The sequence below is a fragment of the Condylura cristata genome, unplaced genomic scaffold (assembly GCF_000260355.1).
Source record: "Condylura cristata isolate star-nosed mole 26May11 unplaced genomic scaffold, ConCri1.0 scaffold00021, whole genome shotgun sequence".
Classification (NCBI taxonomy): domain Eukaryota; kingdom Metazoa; phylum Chordata; class Mammalia; order Eulipotyphla; family Talpidae; genus Condylura; species Condylura cristata.
The window spans coordinates 28,316,300-28,323,659 of record NW_004567122.1 but is presented as its reverse complement, the minus strand read 5'-3'; the positions used below and the strand labels follow the sequence as shown (position 1 = coordinate 28,323,659).

Below are 7,360 nucleotides of genomic sequence, written 5' to 3'. Positions count from 1 at the left end.
TACCTTATGGAGGTACACATACATACAAAGAAAGGTACAGACTGATTCAGTCAATCTGGCAGTTGAAGCTTAGATGCCATCCTGAACTAAAGATGGATGGGCTGGGGCTTCAAAGGAGAGGAGGGCAATTCACAGGACATAAGAGCATTTGGTAGATGTTTGCCCTGCCTTACAGATAAATAATTCAGATAAAAATTATCTCTTATAATAGTTCTATCAGGCCACCTATCTAGATTCTTTTAGATAGTTTAGGGAGGAGGGAAAGTTTTTCCTGAATCTGAAGGTCTTGATCATCTTCAGTTTAAAACAATCTGTATGTCAAAATGGCACATTTGGGGGCAGTCTTTTCTGCTCCTCTACATAGGTAATATTTTTTTCATCTTAATCCAATTTAAGTTTTTTCAGTTCAGGTCTCCCTCGTGGTGCAAGGGATTAAAGATCAGTACTATGAAGCTATCTGAAGCTACTGCAGCATGATTTCCATCCCTGGCCAGGGAGGTGACCCACATGACATGGCAGACCTCTCTCGCCCACTGCTCCTGTCAGCAGTGTATTTCAGTGTGTCTGCCTGTTCTACTTCCCGCTCTGTCTCTGGTGAATCCTCTCACCCCACAACATCTATGGCCTGTACCCTAGTTCTTGTATACATAAGTAAATCCTAAAAAGGGTAAATAAATAAAATTCTTCAGTTTCATGAGAGCAGATACTTTAGACCCCTATTTTACTCATGGAGAAACTTGTCTGGAAATCTTGCCCAAAGTCAGGCTCTGAGCCCACTGTGAAAGTGCCTGTGATCCAGGGCCTATGAATTCCTGAGGGGGTAGTTAATTTATTACAAGAGTCTTCATGGTGGAGACAATGTTTGAGTAAGACCTTTTAGGATAAACTAATGACAGGCTCAATAGATAGAAATGGGCAATAGCAATGAAAGATAGGAGGGAAGCCCCCAAGAGATGAACATATCAGATAGAGGCTTGTAAGAAGAGACACATTCCCATTTCTTGCTTTCTCATGCCTTCCTCTTTGTGTAATGGGCCTGGCTTTGGGAGACTTGCCTCAGTCCCAACTTTGCCGCAGGCAGATTCTTCCTGGGCCTTTTTTAACAGCTTCTATCACAAAGCCTCCTTATGTCTTCTGAAAGAGACCATCTGATTCCAGCTGGCTCCTTCCTGCCCCCAACCCCTACATAGAACAAGAGAGGGACATCTATGCTGAACAAACCTAGAAATGAGTTCCTTTTAGGCCAAATCAAATACATTTAATTCCAGGCTGCTTTAGGGAATGCAGCTCTAGTTGTACAGTGAAAGTATGTGGCCGTGAAAAAGCATGAAGGAAAGTGGCCCAGCTTAATCCAGGTTTAAATCTTAGCAAAAGCCTTATCAGTTGGGTGACTTTAAGCAAATAGCTTAATCTTGCCCTTGACTTAGAAAATTGATGAGCCTATTGCTAGAAAGTGGTGTATGATAAGTTTGACAGAGAGGAAGAAGAAATGACTGGCTAGGGGACAGATTTATCAGATTGTTACTTTAGTGTTGGGTGTTAAGAACTTGCAAATTCACATTTCTCCTATAGAAATTGGACAGTATTATTTTTGGACTTGGAAGTTACTAGATGTTTCTGCTTTGAGGGGCTTCTTGGTCCTGACTATGGCCATGAAAGAATTCAAAACCACATCTAGCAAAGCAAAGAAATATTTACTAGAGACAATAAAAATCCTGGCAGAGAGTCCAGTGAAGAACAACTGCAAGGAGAGGTGAGAGACTCCTGGTTCAAATGGGGTACAGAGGCTGCTCACTCTGTCTCTCCCTTTCTGGGGTGTACTACAGAGACCTTCCTGGGGTGTTAGTTTATTGGTCTAGGCAAGGGTTTCTAAGACATTCTTCCTTCTATGCTGCTGGGTGTAGTTATCAGCCTTGGCAGCAGGTTGGGGGATATGCCTTCCACTCTTTGTGGCTTCTTGCTATTTTAGGGCTTCATAGGCCTGCTGTATGATGGGGTGAATGTCTGTTTTTTCTCTCCTTGGGCATTTCTTGGTTCTCCCAGGCTTTATTTGCTCTGGCAAATGTTTACTTGGGACCCTGGGTATAGTTGACTGTTATTTTTCCTTAGGCACCATCCTCTCTGCTCTAATTGACTAACAGTGTGAGATCTCAGGAACTTGGGTAAAAAGGAAACTCAGCTGGTGGAGTGAAAGAGGAGATGTGGCTGAAGCATGAATGGAGGGTTTACAATATGAAGCTTCTTTGTGTTGCATGTGGGAACAAATTCCCCATGAATTTCTCCAAGCCTCAGTTTCTTTGTTTTTCAAATGCCAATTCAATTTATGACTATTGGCCAGACACTGGAATTGCTATTTCATCAGTCTTATTTTATTTTTAATTAATTTTTTTTTGTTTCATCCTAGTAGAGATTTGGAGCACTTATAAAATTACACAATGTAACAAAGAAAATAAGGGTTGGTGGCCAGGGGGAAGTAAAACTGAGTGACAGGCAAGTCATTTCGGTAATCTGTGAATAATATTTCTTGCTTGCAAGAGTTATAAAATGTAACTTAAGGTTACATTTTTTTTTTTCAAATGAAACAGTTTAAATTCTGCTTTGGTTCCAGCATGTAATGTGCATGTGTTTTGTAGGGAGAAGGAAGAAGCAGTTTTTGTAAATTATACATAGTACAAATTTGGGACCCCTGTGTCTCTGTGTTTGTCAAGAGAACACAGGCATCTGCTTCTGTTTCTGCTGCCCAAGGAATCACAAAACCTGACCACTCATTTGAAGAAGGCATCCGGAAGAGAGGCGGCAAAGGAAAATGAACACAAATTAATATTTCAATAAGTCATCCCGCTCCACTAAAATTTATTGGGCATTAGCAAACTATTGCCAACTAGTTTGCTAAACAAGTCACATTTCCTATATTTCACAATTAGTAGAACCTGAAAATTATGTGTTGGTGCTTAGGGCATGGAAAAGTTAAAGACACAGGCTTGGGTAACAGAGTGGGATTTCCACCATCCTCTCAAGCTTACTGCAAATCCTGGGTGATTGCTATGTGCCTCCTCCACCTGCAAGCCCCAGTTTCCTCTGTCTGCCTCTTGGGTCATTGGAATGAATCCTTGAGCTAAAGTATGTTAAGTGCTTTCCCCAGTTTTGGCACACAATAAACAACATAAACAACAGCAAACATTTATTGACCGATAAGGATGGCAGGGGCATCCAAATCCTGACACACTATTCCCTACCCCTCACCCTGGGTTTAGTGAGGGCGCCTGAGCAGTGCTGGGCTCCTGGGCGCAGGCTGAGCCCGCAGAGGGGAAAGCCGCAGGCTGCGTGCTGAGGGGGCTCACTGCCTAATGTAGTTGTCAGTTAATTAGAGGAGAAGGTTATGTCATTAATGGCGGGATCGATGCAAAGGGAATTAAGAGGTTCTGGCAGCGTCCCCACGCTTTCTGCGCGGGCTGAGGACAGAATTCAACAAAAATTCGATACGCATTAGCAGACAACCAGCGGCCCGAGGGGAGTGCGCAGGGCCGCCAAGAACAGAGCAACGCTTGGATCAGGCTGCCCCGGCAGTATAAGATGCGCTGTAGGAGTGGGGTTGGTGTCCCGACACGCACCCGAGCCCTTACAAGGGACGAAATGAGACCGTGCTAGCAGGCAAGGTTTTTGGTCCCATCCTGGTCTGGCTTGGGGCACAATGGTTGGGATAGGATTTAAACATTCGGAGAGCTCTTTGGTGCTACTCAGCGTTCTCTACCAGAGGCCCTTCACCAGGTCCATCCTTCAAATCCAGTGACTCAAGTCACAGGGAAGCCACTATGATCTCCCTAGACTGGGTCAGGCTATAGTGTAATCCATGCCACTGGTTCCTTCATCTCTCATCACCTTTATCACAGTGGTGATATAAGTGATCTGCTCAAATTTCTGGTCAAAGTCTTACTCCCATAAAATGGTAAACTCCAGGAGAGCAGGGACTGTGTGGATATACTGTTTACCTGTACCTGCAGAACCCAGAACACAGCAGGTGCTCAGTAAATATTTGCAGAGAGATTGATTCCCCTAAGCAAGCAAATGAGTTGGTAAGGTTTGAGAGAATTGAAGCTCAAAGGGATGAAATGACCTACTGCGGCCATAGTAGTCTCCCAGCTTCCACGCTCCTTCCTTAAGCAAATCACCTAATTTATTTGAATTTTAGTTTTCCCATCTAGGAAAAAGTAGTTACTGCTGCTGCCTTGCTATGTGCCAGGGATGTGTTAACACCTTGTTTATATTTTCTCCTTATTGCAACAATCCTGTGAGATAGAAATCATTTCTAAAAGAACAGTCTGAACCTTACAAAAACTGAGTCCATCATTTATATGTTTTCCCTTAAATACATTGATCTTCTTTTGGTATCTGGGTCACTACTTCTCCTGTACCTCTATCCCACTTCCCAGCAGGCTGCATTTCCTAGGTTCTTTGTCACTGGATTTTATCTGAATTTGTCCATGGCCCCATGGCATAAGATTGGAGCACTGAGGACAGGAGGAAAAAGTACTGAGGACAGGAGGAATCAGGATACCCCAAATCTTGGCAGCTTCCAACCTCCATCTCTTTCCTTTGGCCTCCAGAACAGAGATAGCAGTGGTTACTTGTTCTTGCTAATCTCTGGGTTACCACACTTTCCCATGTTGTGCTTCTCAATTCTTCTGTTACCTGAGTGACCACAGTATTAAATTCTCCCTATTTGAAATACTTAGAGTGAATTCAATTTCTACCGTAAGAACCATGATTTGAATCCACATCAGTCTAACCATAAAACCACTCCCTGGTGGCACAGAGATTAAAGTCTCAGCACTATCAAGCAATGGCCAGCAACTGCAGCACGAGTTCAATCCCTGGCAAGGGAGCTGACCCACATGGCATAGCAGACCTCTCCTGTCTCACCCGCTGCTCCCCTCAGTAGTGTATTTAATTATATTCACCTGTTCTGCTCCCCACACTGTCTCTGATGAATCCTCTCACCACCACCCACCTTTGGCCTACATCCCAGATCTTGTATGCATAAATAAATAAAAATAAATCTTAGGCCCTCCCTGATGGCACAACACTAGGAAGCTAGCCACAGCCACTTCAGCACGAGTTCAATCCCTGCCGAGGGAGGTGACCCACATGGCTCAGCAGACTTCTCCTGTCCCACCCACTGCTCCCCTCTGCAGTGTACTTTGTCAGTCTCCCTACTCTTTGAGGTGAATCCTTTCACCCCCTGCACCTCTGGCCTGTACTGAGTTCTGTATGCATAAATAAATAAATATTAAATAAATAAATCATAAAAAAATACCCAAACCACTTAATGGTTTTACAAAAGATGACAGTGGGGCAACATAGTAAGAGGATAATAACTATTTAACTACTTTGCCTAAGAGAACTCTCCTCAGGTCCCTCTATGAGAGAAAATTAGTATAAAGGTAGTGGTCTACCCATAAAACCTATTCACAATTTAATATTGTATTTAAGCAATTCTACTTTGTTAGCATGAATAAAACATTTTATATTTATTTTTATAAACAAAACACTACATTTACCTTCTTAAAAAAAGGTAATGTGGGCCCTCCCTGGTGGCACAGCGGGTTAAAGCACAGCACTGAGAATCTAAAGCCGCTTCTGCATGAGTTCGATCCCCGCCTGCTCCGGAGGTGACCACATGGTGTGGCAGACCTCTCCTGACCCACCTGCTGCTCCCCTCAGCAGTGTACCTCTTAGATCTGCCTGTTCTGCTCCCCACTCTGTCTCTGGTGAAGCCTCTCGCCGCCCCTGAGTCTCTGGCCTGTACCCCAGGTCTGTATGCACAAATATATATCTTTAAAAAAAAAAAAAAGGTAATGTTAGCACTACTAGAGTGTTGTGAAGATTAAGTGAACTAATACATATCAAACACTTGATCTGTGGTAGATTTTCAGTGATGGTTCCTTCCTCTGCTCCTTTATGACATGGTAGTTACAAAACAGAAGTTTAATAACTTCTGTCTGCATAGCTGGTGTTCCTGGAGGACAGAAGCTCTGTCTTTTCATTTGCTAGCATTGCCCTTATCACATTGTAGATTCAACTTGCCCATTGAACTAGTGAGAAGCAGTAATCAGTGACAGGCCTGGCAGCTACAATACACAGAAGATGTATGCAATGAATTTTAGATCTGAGTGAATGTTTCTAAATCAATTGGACCACCCCAGAGACTTCATTGGCAATGAATGAGAGTGTGAGGTGCTTTTGACACATGCATCCAGAGTCTGATTTGAGTGAAGATGTCTGCTCAGCAGTCCCAAGGGCAATTTTCTCCTGATTGATTTGCAACTTTCGATCTTAATGGAAAAGAAGTCAAGTGTAAAGGAGGTAGTTTTTTTCCCTGAACCAGAAATTCTTGTTGCATTTTCATTTCTGAACTTGAATATGGGGAAAAGTTCCATCTCCCATTACTTGATAAGGGGCTACAGAAGCCACAATTTTCTGGGGGAGAGTGCCTAGGGGAACAGGTAGAAGTTAGGGAGAACAGCTTCTCGATTCACATAATCCCCAATGACTTGGAAGAATCAGGAGACCAGAAACTACCCTTGATGACAAAACACCTGCAGATAGTAGATCAAGTCTTCAGTCACCACAGCTGAGAGCCAGGGAATGGGGGTCCCACTTGTGCTCTTGGACAGGGCTCTGCGTTTGAGCCTGTCCTAACTACTGCACAGTTTTGGGAGGGCTTATATAAGTCACTGATGAAATTACAATTTGAGAAAGTTTGTAGATCTTACAAATGTATTAAAGGAATGATTTCAAGCTGTATCAGCTGCTGAAAACTGTTTATTACCAGAAATTTATAGCCTCCTAACTCTAGAAGTTAAGAACACAAGATGTGGAGTCAAATAGACTCATCTTCCAATCCTTGCTCCCTGCTAATTTGACTTCTTTTCACTTATTTTCCCTGCACCTTGGATTTCTTATCTGTACAACAGAAATGATAATGCCTACCTGGACAGATTATTGTGATTATTAAATTAGATACTAGGATGAGAGTTTAAGATGAATGCCATTATTGAAATTGTTCACAAATTTATGTGCCATCTAATACTTTGGAACAAAATAGAATATCTGGGCCCTCCCTGGTGGCACAGCAGGTTAAAGTGCAGCACTGCAAGCTGGCTGCAGCCACTTCAGTGCGAGTTTGATCCCCTGCCCCAGAGGTGATCCACATGGGGCAGCAGACCTCTCCTCTGCCTTGCACGCTGCTCCCCTCAGTAGAGTACTCCATCAATCTGCCTGAAAGGAGTCACCCACTCTGACTCTGGTGAATCCTCTCACTGCCCCTGTGCCTCTGGCCTATACCCCAGTTCTGTATGAA

The 7,360-nt window shown here is 43.3% G+C and overlaps 1 pseudogene; it reads left to right on the top strand.

Annotated features, from left to right (window-relative positions):
• Positions 1 to 1,646: 1,646 nt before the first annotated feature.
• The window catches only part of LOC101637702, a 17,797-nt pseudogene continuing 12,083 nt past the window's right edge, over positions 1,647 to 7,360 (top strand).